Below are 17,140 nucleotides of genomic sequence, written 5' to 3'. Positions count from 1 at the left end.
TTAATGAAAGTGTGTGGGTTCTCTACACTGAGCACTCACAACACTGAAGGCCTAAATAAGCCAAGGGGTTTAACATATTCATGACTTAGAAAACTCAATATTTTAATATTTGAATTCTTTACAAATTGATCCCTACTCTCAACAAAATTCTGATGAAAATTCCAACTGGCTTTTTAAAAAATATATAGGCAGGATATTTCTAAAATTTATATGGTAATACACCTTGGATAGAATAGCCAAAATAATCTTGAAGAAAAAAACAAAACTGTCTGATTTCAATATCTAAAATAAAGCTACAATAATTAAAACAATATGGTAACTACATAAGAAAAATAGATCAATGGAACAAAATAAAGTCAAGAAATAGACCAACTCACATATTACCAAATGATTTTTGACAAAGGCACAAAGGTGTTAGAACAACTAGATATCAATACTGAAAAAAAGTGAGCCTTGAATTATCCCTTATGCCAGGGGTCCCCAACCCCTGACCAGTGGATTGATATGGGTCTGTGGCCTGTTAAGAACCCCACCGTGCAGCAGCAGGTGAGAATGAGGGAGTAAAGCTGCACCTTCTGTCAGATCAGTAGCAGCATTAGATAGGATCATGAACCCTATTGTGAACTGTACAGGGGAGGGATCTAGGTTGTGTGCTCTTTATGAGAATTTGATGTCACACGATTCCCACACTCCCATGTCCTTGGAAAAATTGTCTCCCATGAAACCGGTCTTGGATGTCAAACAGGTTGGGGACAGATGTCTTATACCATATACAAAAATTTACTCAAAATGAATCATAAACTAAAACAAAAAATTAACCCTTAAAATTCTTAAAAGAAGCCATAAGAGGTTATCTTTATGAACTGGAGGATAGGCAAAGTTTCAAATTCATAAAGCACTTAAATAAGTTGATCTCATAGAAGTAGAGAGTAGAATACTAGTAACTGGAGACTGGGAAATGAATACTCAAAGGTTGGTTAATGGACACAAAAGTACAGTTAGATAGGATAAGTAAGTTCTAGTGTTCTATAGCACTATAGGGTCACTATAGTTAACAACAATGCATTCCACATTTTCTTTTCTTGTTTTTTTTTTGAGTTGGAGTCTCACTCTATCGCCCAGAATGGAGTGCAGTGGCTGCTCCCGGCCTCCGAAGCCTCGACCTGCTGGGCTCCGGCGATCCTTCCGCCTCAGTCTTCCAAGTAGCTGGAACTACAGGTGCGTGCTACCATGCCCGGCTACTTTTTTGATTTATTGTAGAGATGAGGTCTCACCAAGTTGCCCAGGCGGGTCTCGAACCCGCGGGCTCAGGCAATCCACTCACCTCAGCCTCCCAAGGCGCAGGATTACAGGCTGAGCCACCGAGCCCAGCAAGTCCACATTTTCAAAGTTCTAAAACAGAGAATTTTGAATGCTCTTAATACAAAAAATAATAAATATTTGAAGTGGTGGATGTGCTCCTTACCCTGATTTGATCATTACACATACTATACATATTGAAATATCACACTGTACCTCAAATATATGTACAATGATGTGTCAATTCAAATAATTTTTAAAAAACCAAGTCCATCTCAGATAAAAATATTTAAGTAATACAATAAAATTACATGCTAAAATGTATAAAAGAAATGATAAAATAAAGATGATACCTGTATTTTATGAAATAAAAAAAAATGCCCACTTGCCGTGGCCGGCGCAGCTGCCTTGAGGTCCTGAGAGAGAGCAGTGAGAGATTAAGAAAGACACAGACACAGAGACATAAAGAAAAGCTGGAGCCACGTGGGACACTTTCCTCTGATGGAGGAGAAGCGGCCCCGAACTAGCTCATCACGTTTATTTTATAATCAAGCACAAGGGAAGTTGGAAGGGATTCAAGGTCTGTGTATAACTGAATTATGTTGCTATCTAAAAGGTGAGCTGTTCCGCAGTTATCTTGTTGTAGCTAAGGCTTTACCTGGATGTATGGGCATCTGAGACACCATTTTGTGTAGCGGGCTGCATCCCTCACAGCCGGCCTTTGGCTAGGATGCAGAGCTTCTAAGAGAGACCTTGCCTATGAGCTTGGGGCCTTTAAGCGAGACCTTGCCTTCGCTTGGAGCTTTTACTCAAGGCCTGCTACAGTGACAGTGCTCATCTGCTCTCCATATCACATCCACTCCCAACACCCACTCATCAAAAGACACTATAAAGTAAATGAAAAGACAAACAAGGGTAACCTCTTCGGGTCCCCTCTCGCTGTGGGAGCCTTTCTGTTCTCTTAATAAATCCTGCTTTCTAAAAAGAAAAGAAAATAAAAGAAAAACAATTGAATTGTACTGGAAAATATATTTGCAAAATATATTGCTGACAAATGACTCATATTTAGAACATGTAAGGAACTCTTACAAATCAATAATAAAAATAAACAATCCAATAAAAATGACTTAATACTTAGGCATTTCACGGAAGAGTATCCACCAATAGCCAATAAATAGGTTAAACATTAGTCATTGAGTTGAAACCATATTGATATACTACTACGCACACACCAAAATGGACAAAATTAAGAAGATTGCCAATATCAAATGTTGCAGAATTGAAAAGAAATTGAATATCTCCCACACTGCTGGTAGAAGTGGAAAATAATATAATCACATTTCAAAACTCTTTGTCAATTTCGTATGACTCTAAACATAAGCTATGCGCTAGTTAGGGTTCTCCAGAGAAACAGAACCAATAGATTCGTCTCTCTCTCTCTCTCTCTCTCTCTCTCTCTCCAAGTTATTATGAGTGTTGGCTCATGCAATTATGGAGGCAAAGAAGCCTCTCTCCTACAGTCTACTATTTGCAAGCTGGAGAGCCAGCAAAGCAGCAGGTATTATAATTGATTCTGAGGCCAAAGGCCTGAGAATAGTGGGGGGTGAGAATGAAGAAGGGGGTCTGGTTGTGTAAGATCCAGAGTCTAAAGACCTGAGAACTAGGAACTCTAGTGCTCCAAGGTAGGAAAAATGGATGTTCCAGTTAAAGAAGAGAGAGTGAAGAGAAAAATTCACCCTTCCTCTACCTTTTTGCTCTATTTGGGTCCTTAACAGACGATTCCTAACAGTTGAGTGATGCCAGTCAACATTGGTGAAGGTGGATTTTCTTTACTCAGTCTCCTGATTCAAATGTTAATCTTTTCCAGAAATACCATCAGACACACATCTAGTATCAGAAATAATGTTTCACCAGCTACCTGAGCACCTCTTAATCCAGTCAAGTTGGCATATAAAATTAACCATCACATGCTGTATTACTCAGCGTTCTCTAGAGAAACAGAAACAATAGGAAATTATGTATGAATGTGTGTGTACAAACACATACCCATATATACACAAATGTATATATAAAGAGATGTATTGTAAATAATTGGCTTGAGGAATATTTTCTCTGGACACAGGATTCTGAATTGATGGTTCTTTTGATTCATCAGTTTAAAAATGTTGTGCCAGTTTTTTGCTGGCCTCCATAGTTTCTGATGAAAAATCTGATGTCATTTGAATAGCCTTTCTCCCATAGATAGTGTGTCATTTCTCACTGCTCTCAAGATTTTTCTTTTCTATTTTTTAGTTCTCCAGAGCTTGACTATGCTGTGTCTTGGTATAGATTTCTTGGGGAGTCTACTGCTTGTACTGTTTGAGGTTTGTTCAGCCTCTTAAATTTGTAGGGTTCTGTCTTGTAACAAATGTGAGAAGTTTTTAGTCATTATTTCTTTTAGTGCTTTGTCAGCCATTTTCTTGTTTTCCTCTCCCTACTGGACTCTAATGGCATGAATCTTATATCTTCTGTTATAGTTCCATAGGCCCCTGAGGCTCTGTTCATTATTTTCACGCTATTGGACAGATTGACTAATTTGTATTGTTCTGTTTTTCCAGTTCACTGATTCTTTCCTCTGTCTTCTTGATTCTGCTGCTGAGTCCATCCAATGAGTTTTAAATTTTTTATTGCAGTATTTTTTGTCATAAAATTCACATTTTTCTTCTTTGTATCTTTTATTTCTTTGTTGAGACTTGCTATCTCTTTCTTGAGTCTCTCAATTTTTTCATTTGTTTCAAGTATGTCTGTAATTTCTCACCGAAGCACATTTGTGATGGCTGCTTATAATCTTTGTCAGATATTTCTAGCATCAGTGTTATAATAGTGTTGGCATCTATTGACTTTTTTTTTTTTTTAAAAAGCAGGATTTATTGAGAGGACAGAAAATCTCCCACAGTGGGAGGGGACCTGAGGGGGTTGCCTTATTGATTTTTTATAAAAATTAAGTTTGAGATCCTCCTGGCTCTTGGTATTATGGGTGATTTTTAAATTGAAAGTTTGACATTTTGAATATTATATGAATAAACTCTATATTTTATGCAAACTATCTATTTTAGTTGACTTTCTCTGACCCTGCCAATTAATTACTGTCAGGTTATGGTATAATTCTAGGTTCTCCATCTGGGTTCTGTTAACACCAAGGAACAGGGCTCCCCATTACTCTTGGATAGGAATGGGAGTTCTGGCTTTCCACTTGGATTCAACTTCTTCCTTGACTGGGAGGGATAAGAGTGCTTCATTACTCCTCCCCACATGGCCTCCTAGGTGGAATGACTTCTTTACCACTTTTGTCATTGTGAAAACCAGGATTCTTCATTAAGCCTTTCCTGGTATCACCTCAGGATGGAGAGGTATGCCTCCTTACTGCCAGGTGTGGGAATGAAAGTCCATGCATGGTTTTTCCTGACACTGTGGGAGGGTGGGGTGGGATCACTTCTGCCACGTGAGGAGGAAATCTCAACCTTCTTTTATATCATCACGCTAGTGGAGTTTGGGTTACTTCATTACAGTCTGACAAGGGTGAAGGTGGGAACACAATTTTTAGATGAAGTTTGACTGGAGTAGAGTAGTAATTGTCTAAACGTTTTCTTTCTTACTAGGCTGTTGTTTCCTGGTCCCTTGGCTAGAGAGAGAAAATTTTTGTTGGGGCATTTTTTGTGTGTTTGTTTGAACCTATTGGCATTGCCAGGTTGCCAGCTTCTTCAGCTGAAATTCTGGGATATATAAAGCAAAAAGAAAATGTAAGGAACTCACCACTATTTAATTTCTTGAGTCTCTGGTTCCCTTGCCAGTCTGACTTATTTTTGCTTTGCAGAGTGTTCTATATTTGTTTGATATATAATGTCAAGGAGTTTTAGCTGTATTTACTGGGAGGAATAGAACAAGGTACTTCTATTTTATCTTCCCAGAAGCAGAAGTTCATCCCATGAAATTTTAATTCTCTTCCTTTAGATTTTCAAGTGGCGAGTGCTTTGATGTGCTAAATCTCTGGAGATATCATCAATATTTTCCTACTTTGGGTCATATTTTCTCTTTCTGTGGGTAAATTTATCTGTGTTTGCTTAACCCTAGAACACCTACACTTTTCTCCTCTTTCATGTGCACTCTGTAATTCAGCTCCAAGTTTCCCCTCAGGCTTGAGTTCCAAAGTAAGGTCTGCTGGATTTGGTATTTGCTCACTTACAGGTAATTTGAAGTGTCTAAAGTTCTCTGTCTTCCAGTTACACTGAAAGCATGTGTTATGGTTATTTTTATTTTTGATGTGTATGTATGTGTGTATTTTGTTTTTGCAGGATATATGGAGAGATTTATACTTGGGAAGTCACTGTTATTCTTCATTAAACAGAAATATTCTTAAACCTTTTAATTTAATTTCTACTATTTTTTTCATTAGTTTTGTTTTAGAAAAAAACAGATTCATTTATTCACTTTTTTCATAGAGCTTTCAACATTTTTTTTTCTGATTGTGGTTCTGTAGTGTCATTCATACGTGTTCTTGTGTTCCCTGAATTACCTGTAAAGGGAAATCCAGTTTAGACATACAGTCTAGACTTAATTCAAATTTGTTTTTGGTACATATACATAATAAATGGTTCTGTGTAGTTCTTATTTCATTACATCAGTAGGTATATAATTTCTGGTTCTTTTTTCAGCTTTATTGACATATAATTGAAAAATAGAAATTGTATGTATTTAGGGTGTGCAACTTGATATTTTGATATACTAGTATGTATGCATTGTGAAATGATCACCACAATCAAGGCAGATAATATGCCCATAATCTCAAATAGTTACCATTGTTTGGGTACAGAGAACATTTAGGATTCACTTTCTTAGCAAATTTCAAGTGCTATATACAATACAGTGTTATTAACTGTAGACACCATGCTCTCCAGGACTTGCAGAATTGAAACTTTTTTCCCTTTGACCAACATCTCCCTTTTCTCCCACATTGCCAAGCTCTTTATGAGTTAGACTCTTTTAGATACCACGTATAAGTGAGATCAAGCAGTCTTTGTCTTTCTGTGTTTGGTTTATTTCACTTAACATAATGTCTTCCAGGTTCACCCATGTTTACAGGATTTCCTTCTTTTTTTTGAGTTGGAGTTTCACTCTGTTACCCAGGCTGGAGCGCAGTGGCACACTCACAGCCATCCCAGCATTGACCTGCTAGGTTCTGGTGATCCTTCCACCTCAGCCTTCCAAGTAGTTGGAACTACAGGCATGTGCTACAACGCCCAGCTGTTTTGTTATTTATTGTAGAGACGAGGTATCGCCAAGTTGCCTGGCTGGTCTCAAACCCGTGGGCTCAGGCAATCCACTCGCCTTGACCTCCCAAAGTGCTAGGATTACAGGTTGAGTCACCGAGCCTGGCCAGATTTTCTTCTTTTTAAAGGCTGAATAATATTCCATTGCACATACATACACTGCATTTTCTTTATCCAATCATCTGTTGGTGGATATTTAGTTTGTTTTCATATCTTGACTATTGTGAATAATATCACAGTGAACATAAGGGTGCAAACATTTCCTTGGGATATATACCCAGAAGTGGGATTGCCGAATCATATAGTAGTTCTATCTTCATTTTCTGAGAAACTTCCTCACTGTTTTCCAAAAAGGCTGTACATTTTCACCAAGAGGGTACAAAGTTTCCCTTTTCTCCACATCCTCACCACTTATTATCTTTTACTCTCTGATAACAACCATTCTAAACAGGTGTGTGTTATGATGGTTAGTTTGCTACTATGTTCATATTTTCTAAGAGTTTTCTATTATCAGAGCCATGAAATAAGTATTTGTTAAGAAAAACTACATCATAAATTCATACTAACATTTCGAATTCAAATACAAGATTATGGAGGTTTACTTTATTTCATTTTATATTTATACTTTTTTCTCAAATTCTGAAAATCTTGGTTCCCAATAACATTTGTAAAATTATTTATTTGTCTTATTCTGAAATATTTATTATAGTGCTATGAACTGAATGCTTGTGTCCCCCCCAAAAATTAATATGTTAAAACCCTAATCCCAATGTGACAGCATTTGGAGATGAAGCCTTTAGGAGGTAATTAGGTCATACAGATGGAGGCTTCATGAATGGAATTAGTGGCCTTATAAGAAGAGGCCAGACAGTCAGCTTGCTCTTTTTCTGCCAAGTGAGGATACAGAGATAAGGTGGCTGTCTGCAACCAAGAGCAGGGCCCTCACCAGAACCTGATCATGCTAGGACACTGATCTTGGACTTTCAACCTTCAGACCTGTGAGAAGTAAGTTTCTGATGTTTATAAGCCACCTAGTTTATGGTGTTTTGTTACAGCAACCAGAACTAAGACATATAGTTTCATAGCTATCGATAGTATTACTAATAATATGGTTATTGAAAAGGCTTTAAGATTTATTTATAACTACTTTTGTTCCTAATGCCCATATTCACTAGGGCTGTATCGTCAAATTATTGTGTTTTACAATCACTTGAAATAATTTCTTTCTGTGTATACAACGTTAGGTTACCATCTCAATGTACATTGAAGTCTGTCAATTTCATTTTGTGCTTGGGTGTTTAGTGATGATTTTTCTGTTTTCTTTTATTTAATTTTTTAATGATTTGTGAAACAGTTACATAGTTCCAAAGACAAATATACAAAATAAATTACATTCACATAGGTTTAGCTTTCTTCCATGTTGTTTTCACCCTGGTCTTTCCTTCCTCTTAGGGAGCCATTTTTATGTTTTTGGCTTGTTTTTTCAGTATTGTTTTCATATGTAGATAAAAATACACATTCATATTCTTCTTTCTCAGAAAAAAAGACAGCATAATGCATACCTTTCTCTGCACTTTGCTTTTTGAGTCCAATAATAAATCCTGAAGATCACTTAAAAGCAGTTCATAGAAAAATTCCCCATTCCTTTATACAGCTGCATAATTTTTTATTGTGTGGCTATAAGTAGGTTATTCAGTCAGTCTCTAAAGAGAGTACTTTAATATGATCAGTTTCATGCAGCGAGCTCGGGAATGTGGCAACCAGGGCATTAAGAAAAAGTGTCAATTCCAAATTATGGGCAGTTATTTGCTCAAAGAGGAAATTGCTCAAATGGTGGAGGCATCATTTCAATACTGAGCTGTTTGCTGGCAAGAAGGAATTGCATACTCAAGCCAAAAGTGAGGGGAATTACTATAATGGAGGGAAATCACAATCATTGAAAGAAAATGATGCCTTGGTTGATTAGGGGGAAAAATCTTTTCTTCGGTATAATGAGTGCTACTTGTAGAATAGCCAAATTAAGGGCTGAAGAAAAAACACTGGCATAACTACCTCACAGTTTTTAATGCCACATAACAAGGTAGATGTTAATAATAATAAGATATGAGTATTTTTAAAATTCAGCAGATGTTTTTCCACATATCTGTGGGCAAGAACATAAAGCACTTATGCTTTATGTTAGAGGGAAATTGATGAAGTTGTCCTGACATTGTTTATTCTCTCACTGGTTTTCTCATCTATTATTTCATTTCATTTTCACAATTATCCTTGCAGGTATTGTTTTCTCTATTTGAGAGATGAGAATGTTCAGAGATGTGAAATGACTTATCCAAGACACTCAGGTATCCAGTGAAAACAGTTGCTATTCCTAGTCCAGTGCTCTTTCCATGACACCAGAAATAGTATAGTAACAATCAAATAAAGTCCATCCAAATTTCGAAGCATACTCTCCCCCAAAAATGCTTGTACTCACTCTAAACCCAGCAGTCCCCTAAATGGGCCTAGGAATAGAGCAGAGAAGAGGGGCTGATAATAATCAGGTAAACCAGCAATATAATTTAATAGCTGCATTCTTATCTGTTGTTGCATAACAAAATACTCTAAAACACAGCAGCTTAAAACAACAAATATTTACTATCTCGAACAGTTTCTGAGGGTCAGGAATCTGGGGGCAGCTTAGCTAGATAGTTCTGGCCCAGTATCTTTCATGAGGTTGCAGTCAAGCTGTCAACAAGGGATGGAGAATCTGCTGCCAACCTCAATCATGTTGTTGTGGAAAGCCTCTATTTTTGATATACCACATGAATTTCTCCATGGGACTGTTTGATAGGACAGCTAGCTTTCTTCTCCCAGAATGAGTCATCCAAGTGAGATAGAGAACACAAATGAGTGAGAATGCCCAAGATGAAAGATGAAGTCTTTTATAACCTAATCTCAGAAGTAATATACCATCACTTTTGCCTTATTACACAGACCAAACCTGGAGTGAATACCAAGATACAGGATAGTTGGAGGGCCATCTGGAAGGCTGGCACCACAACACTGAGAGAAGTCTTGTACTAGGCATTGTGCCAAGCACTTTGCATGTATTTTTCATCTGTTGTTCCTCACACTGTGAGGCAGAGGACTACTTAGTCCTATTTTACAAAGAAACTTGGGCTCAGAGCAGTTAAATAATTTGTCCATAGTTACAGAGCTAGAAAATGGTAGAGCCAGTAGTCAAATCCGGGAAGTCTGGCATTATCCCATGAAGCTATGTTGTCTCCGCGTTCAGGTATTGATAAATGCTATGAAGGAAATAACATAAGATAACGTGATAAAGTAATTAAAGTAAGGAACCATCGGGGGGGGTTTGTCTTGTTATATTTTAAATTGAATTGTCAGGGTAGGCCACTTTGCAGAGGTGATATTTGAGCTGTGATTCAAAGGGTGAGAGAAAAGTCAGACTCACGAAGAACTGGAGAAGATAAACTTCAGACAGAAGACTATAATGTGCAAAGATCTCAAGGCAAGGAAGAGCTTGGAATGTTCAAGGGACGCAAAGAAATCAGTGTGGTTTGCATGTATTGAGCAAGAAGGGATGGGTTTAGGAGGTAAGCAGGGACCAGATTATCCAATTATCTCAGGAACCTTGTGAAGTAATCAATATCCCCATTTTAGAGTTTAGAACAAGATGACAAAATTGAGAGGTTACATGTCTTGCTCAAGGTCACAAAATTAATAAGTGACCAAGCCAAGATTTGAGTTCATATTAGTCCAATACCTGACCTAGTTTTCTTTGTGTATCAACATCGTATTAGTTTCCTTGCTTCTTCTATGCAATTTGGATTTTTTTTCCTGATGTGTGTCTTGTATTCCCCATCATACTGAGGAAACTCCAAGAGATCTTTTTTCTCTCCCTAGTGCTGGCTAGGAATGTGTCAGAATGTGCATTTGATGGTTGTGGTCAGGGTGAGGGAGTGAAGCCAAAGAAAGCCTCATGTTTCCCACAAGGCAGATGCTATGCAAGTTCAATGGATTATAAGTCTGTTGTTGGCTATACAAACAGAACCATTTGTGACATCTTATGAAGATAAAATAGTCCTACCCTCAGTTCAAGGCTGGCTATAGCACATACGTTTTGTATGTGTCATGGCTGCATTTTCTTCCTGTCTGCTTTTCTATTGATCCAGGCTATTGATGATGTGGCTGTTACTTTCCTACCCAGCTTCTCGGTTCTGGTTCTCAATCAACTGGAACTTTGGCCTTGATCTCAGTCTTACAGAAAAAGTTTGCACAATTTCTTTTCTGGTGTGAGGAGCTCAGATAATCTTGTCTTCTAGAAAAGTACTTGTTAAACTGATCAAAATTATCAAGGAGCCAGGGGTGGTGGCTCTCATGCCTGTAACTCCAACACTTTGAGAGGTCGAGGTAGGAGGACTGCTCGAGTCCAGGAATAAAGACCAGCCTAGGCAACATAGTGAGACTTCATCTTTACAAATAACAACAACAACAACAACAATAATAATAAATTGGGTATGGTGGTGTGAGTCTGTAGTCCCAGCTGCTTGAGAGGCTGAGGTGGAAGGATCTCCTCACAATCCGTGCCATGACACTATAGTCTGGGCGACAGACTGAGACTCCAACTCAATATATATATATATATCTCTCAAAGAAAATCTTTTAAAGTCTCTGGAAATTGACCAAAGGGCTTACACAATATTGGGAGGCATTTATTCAACAAATTTGACTGAAACTGGAAAGAATAATGACAGGTCAAAGCATATGACCCAGAGGCTGCACCCATCCCTCTCACAGCACTGTGTGTGGAAGAACTATTCTGGACAGATTGGAAGGAGTGAGTGGATTCCACAGCTGCAGTCAAGTAGGCGGCTTGTATCTCTATGGGGTGAAAGATCTATGCTGGCAAGGTAGTAAAAGCTGGTAAACATCAGCAGATCCCATCTGCTCTGTCTCCCACATCTCTATGCTGCAGAAATCTACACTGTGTGGGTGGCGGCAGCCTGTTTTACTGAATCCACAGAGAAGATATGGATGTAGCAGTAAGTGAAGAACAGTTTTCCCCAGTTCTCCTTCAGCTCCCATGCCTTGGAATTGAGGTTCTTCCAGGGCAGAGAGGGGAAACAAACCTCAAAGACTAGAAGGTTGGGCTCTGGCAGGGAGGGAGACTTTATGTGGCTCACAGAATGGAGAAATTCATGCCCCAAGATGTGGTTGAAACTATAAGAATCTCAGTAGTGAGCAATCTGAGGAGGATAACAGCTTGATGATAGCAACAGAGGGAGACCAGTCATAAGTTTAACAGGGAGATCATGGAAGAAGATAGTCTAAGATGGCCCTGCTAAAATCACACTTGTCTCTGGCGGTTGGGAAGACTTCCATGCTCGAGGCTGTGCTTTCTCAGGGTGAAGAGAGAAAGTACTTCCAAAATACTAGTCCTTGGATGAACAGTTTCCCTCTTAATTGTGAAAACAGTTTCCAAGACACACACAGATCCAATGGTAAAGAGTGAAAACTGCTGGATCTGGAAGCTTATGTACAACTTCTAACCAGTCAGTGGCTAACTGCTAAGCTATGCTGGCCTATGAGCGACTTCAAGGAAGTTGGTCTTAGAAATAAAAAAAGGAAAAAAATCTCGACAGGGCCATTTGGGGCTACACACTGCCAGGGAAATAGACTTGATAGAATTAATCCAGTCAAGTCACTAAACAAATAAACAAATGGACAACCAACATCAACAAGCCCCAGAGGAAGATTATTATCTAGAGTTGCTACAATATTCTATCAAAAATGTTCAGATTTCAACAAAAAATATGAGATGTATAAAGAAACAAGAAAGTGTGACCCATATCCAAAAAGAAAAAAGCAGTCAATAGAAGCTAACTCTGAGTGCACCTAGATGTTGGCCTTATCAGACAAAGACTTCAAAGAAGCAATTATAAATATGTTTAAATAACTAAAGGAAACCACATTTAAAGAATTGAGGGAACTTTTGTTGACAATTTCTTATCAAATAGAGAATACAGTAGAGAGATGGACATTATAAAAATAGCACAATAGAAATTCTGGAATTGAAAAGTAAAATCACCGAAATGAAAAATTCAGCAGAAGGGCTTAATAGCAGATTTGAGCTTGCAGAAAAAAGAAACAGCAAACTTGAAGATCAATCAATCAAGATGATATAGTCTGAGGAACAGCAAAAAAGAATGGAAAAATCAACAATGCTGCAGAGATCCGTGAAATACCAATAAGTGCACTGCTGTATGCATAATGGGAGTCCTAGGAGAGGAGACAGAAAGGGACTGAAAGAGTATACCAAGAGCTAACTGCTGAACTATTCCCAAATTTGGCAGAGAAATCTACACATCCAAGAAGCTCAACAAACCCTATTCTAGTTTCCTACTCCAAAAGCTGGGTTTCCTTTTTGAAGGAACTCTCCACTTGCTCACCTCTTTGAGATTCGGCAACCTCTGGGTCTAGAGAGCAGAAGAAATGTTGAGCAGGGTGGCAAGAAGTTCTGCTCTGTGGAGATGAGCAGGTTGGACTCCGCACAAGGGTGTAAGGCCAAGGGCATTCAAGGGGGTACCCCAACCTATTTTCCACTTCCCAAGTCATATATCCAATTCAGGGTTGTGTCCATTTAGAGGAAGGGCCATCTTGGTTTTCTTTCTTTCTTTCTTTTTTTTTTTTTTGAGTTGGAGTCTCCATTGCCCAGACTGGAGTGCAGTGGCATGCTCCTGACCACCGCAGCCTCGCCCTGCTGGGCTCCAGTGATCCTTCTGTCTCAGCCTTCCAAGTACCTGGAACTACAGGCGTGTGCTACCACTCCTGGCTAATTTTTGATTTATTGTAGAGATGGGGTCTTGCCAAGTTGCCCGGGTAGGTCTCAAACCCGCAGGCTCAGGCAGTCCACGCATCTTAGCCTCCCAAAGCGCTGGATGACAGGCTGAGCCACCGAGACCGGCCTTGTTTTTTAGTTTTTTTTCTTTCTTTTTATTATAAAGACGTGGGGTACAATTCAGGGTTAGGTATGCAAACGTTGATTATGCAGGTACCCTTGTTGATGAGGTATGCCCCTCCCTCCCCTAGCAGTTTCCCTCAACTGCCAATCCCAACTCCCTCCCCTGACAGTTTCCCACTACTGCCAATCCCTTCCTTATAGTATTATAATTGTTCAAGGCCTGCTTATGAGTGAGAACATATGGCACTCTGTTCTTTGTTTCTGTGATAGATCACTGAGTATGATCAACTCTAAATCCTTCCAAGTTGCTGCAAAGTCCGTATGTTTGTCGGAAGAGCCATGTTTTGCTAATCTGCCCCAAGTCCCAACCTGCTCTTCCAACTTTGTGTCCATGGAACTTCATGTATTAGAGGAACACATTTATCTAACTCTTGCAAAGGCACTTTGTGGATTAGTGTGGGTCTAGATGTGGAGACAGTAGGAAAGTGGTGGGACTCAGGGCAGAGAGAAGAGCCACTTCATAGAGATGGACACTCATACAATTAACCATGTGAAACTTGAGGGTTACTAAAACTCATGCCATCCCCAAATCTTACCACCAAATCTGCCTGAACTTGAGGGTCCAACCATGAGAGTAGTTCCTTTAGTTTTAATTGCCTCAAAAGACTTTTGCTAAAGTACTCCTTTGCTACCTAGGTAAAGTAACCCAGACCTAGCATGATGGTTAAAAGCTGTGTGATCTTTGGCAAGTTGCTTCCCTTTTCTGAGTGTCAACTTTTTCTTTTGTGAAATGAGACAATAATAATACCTACCTTAGAGAATTGTCATAGGAAGGAAAAAGAGTGTAAAGTGCTTAGCAAAGTATTTGGCACATAACGGATTCTTAATATATGTGAGTTATTATTCAGGCTTAAAGTGTCATTAAAAGCAAGAGTGTGGCTGGGCACAGTGGCCCACACCTGTAATCACAGCACTTTGGAAGGTTGAGGCAAGAGGCTTGCTTGAGCTCAGGAGTTCAAGACCAGCCCGGGCAATATAGTGAGATCTTGTCTCTAAATAATAATTAAGATAAATAAACAAATTTAAAAATAAAAATAAATGTCCCTGTGGTGTTTAATGTCCCTTGAAAAACTATGACAATTCTCAGACCAGTGTATACTTGACCTGGTGTCAAAACAGCACTGTCATCCATCCAAAACTCAGTGCTATATAATAACAAGCATTGAGTTAATTGAACGCATTAGAAGGTTGGATGGTAAACAGAAAAAAAAAGTAAGGGTGGTATGTGATTCCTGACACAGTGCTCCTAACTGTATCCTCCCTTACGGAGGGCTGGAGCCTTCTGGGAATGCAGCCTTTTTTCTGGGGACTTTTGTCTCCTTTTTCCTGGCTCTACAAAGCAACTTCTGGGCTCATATCTCTCCAGTCTACATTGGCTGACACTGGGGCTAGTGACTATGGTCCTGACCTCTTGGAACTGGAAAAGGTGTTAGAGTGTCTCTGGCTTAGGAATTTCTAAAGACCACTGTGTGAACAGGCCCCAGATAAGAAGCATCTGAAGGAACTTGTTAAAATGCAAATTTTTCAGAGCCATCCAACAGAGATTCTCTTTCAGGAGGCAAGTGGTTGGATTTGGGAATCTGTGCCTTTGACCAGTGCCCCAGATGACTTTGATTCTCTGCCCACCCCAGGCTTATAACCATGGAATGCTCTATAGGGCCCCAGGCACCCACACCAGAGATAAGAAGGCAGGTTGACGGGCAGGCAGGCATCACCAGGTTTGAGCTTTGAAGCCTCAATGCAGAAATCAGTTTTTGCCTTCATTCTCATGTTGCCAACAGTGAAAGTCATGCTCCTCATAACTAAAAACAGCTCCTGTCTCCATCCAGTCCTCTTTCTGCTTCGTTTCTCTAGACTGAGCAACCTTCCCACCCTCTGTGTAACTAATTGGCTTAGAGATACTAGTGCCTCACCAGGGGGCTTAGAAAGTGAGCTCTTGCTTTCACCTTTCATTGCTTTTCCAGGCATGGTGGAGCAGCAGTAGGTGGCAGCTGTGTCCCAAACTGTTTCCGTGCTCTCTCCTTCCTCCCTCCTTTCTTCTCTCCCTCTGAGTCTGTCCAAGAGTGACAGTCATTTTGGGAGCATCATCAGTTTGCTGCTTTGAGTCTCCCAAAATCAACATGTTGGTTTGCGGTGTACACTTTATACAGAGGCCACATTAGTTTTGATTGGTGAGCACGCCCTAATTTGGCTCCCAGAGGGAAATTCTAATGCCAGTGCAGAGAATTAGGAACCAGCCAACAGATGGGGTGAGAAGCATGATGAGGAGGGTGGCATCCAGGGTCACAACTCTTGAAGTTTGCATCAACCATAAGACTGACAGGCTGGATCTGGGGGAGGCAGCCAAGCTCCCAGTGGAAAGATTGGATCAGGAGGCAGAATGAACTCATTCTTCACAAAATTTACATAGTAAGTTATTGCCCACTCAGGGATACCTTTGCAGAATATGGAAGCAGCCACTTTGGACTCACTGAGTTTTTGTTGTTTGTTTCTGAGGATGGGGTCAGGAAGATATTTTTCTCCTGTGTTCCTTGGGTGGCACAACTCAAGTCCTGAGGCCTGTGCCTTTACTCAAGGTATCCCAACCCAGTAATTTTCAGTCCATGGGTTACAGAGTCCTTACTGCAAGTAGTCCAAGAATCCACATGCTTGGATGTTCCATATTTTTGTAATTGGATAGCAAACTTTTTGAGATACCCTTTTGAGGCCCTTTTATGAGAAACTTCTTTGAAGTCTCAGTTCTTAGTTTGTTTCCCTTTTCTCTAATCAACAATTATTCCCTTAATGATCTCATCCTGTCTCCAAGCCTTACTATCTTAATTCCTCTCCCTAACCCCCCTCTACTGACAAACACTATCTACCTGCAGCCTTCTCCATCTTAACACCTTGACATCATCCTTGCCACTTCTCTTTCTCTCACATCTTACATGCATCTGTCAGCAAATTCTATTAGTTCCACTTCCAAAACACTATATATCCAGAATCCAATTGTTTATTCCTACCTCTATGCTGCTGCTATCATTCTAGTTGAAGCTATCATCCATTTATTTCTGGATTTCTGCAAAAGTGTATGTCCTCTCTGTTGCCATCCTTGCCCTTTAAAGTTTGTTCTTAACTGCCAAGTGATGCTTTATATTAATTTTTATCTATTTAATTTTTATTTTAATTTAAATTTGTATTGAGAGAATTGTAGACTTACATACAGTTGTAAGAAGTAATTCAGAGAGAACCATTGACACTTTGCTCAGTTTTCCAAATGGCAACACACTGCAAAACTATAGTATAACATTGGAACCAAGACATTGACATACAATTCACTGAGCTAATTCTGATTTTTCCAGTTTTATTTTATCCTTGTGTGTGTATTACATTCTTTTTTTTTTTTTACTTTTTATTTTTTATTTTTAATAATTAATCAGTATTTTTATTATAGTTTTGTGGGGTACAGTTAAGAGTTAGGTGTACAATTACGTTTCATTCAGACACCCTGTAGATAAGAGGTGTTTTCCCAGCC

Source organism: Carlito syrichta, unplaced genomic scaffold, assembly GCF_000164805.1.
Source record: "Carlito syrichta isolate Samal-C Ts95f unplaced genomic scaffold, Tarsius_syrichta-2.0.1 Scaffold314335, whole genome shotgun sequence".
Classification (NCBI taxonomy): domain Eukaryota; kingdom Metazoa; phylum Chordata; class Mammalia; order Primates; family Tarsiidae; genus Carlito; species Carlito syrichta.
This window is presented reverse-complemented; position numbering follows the sequence as displayed.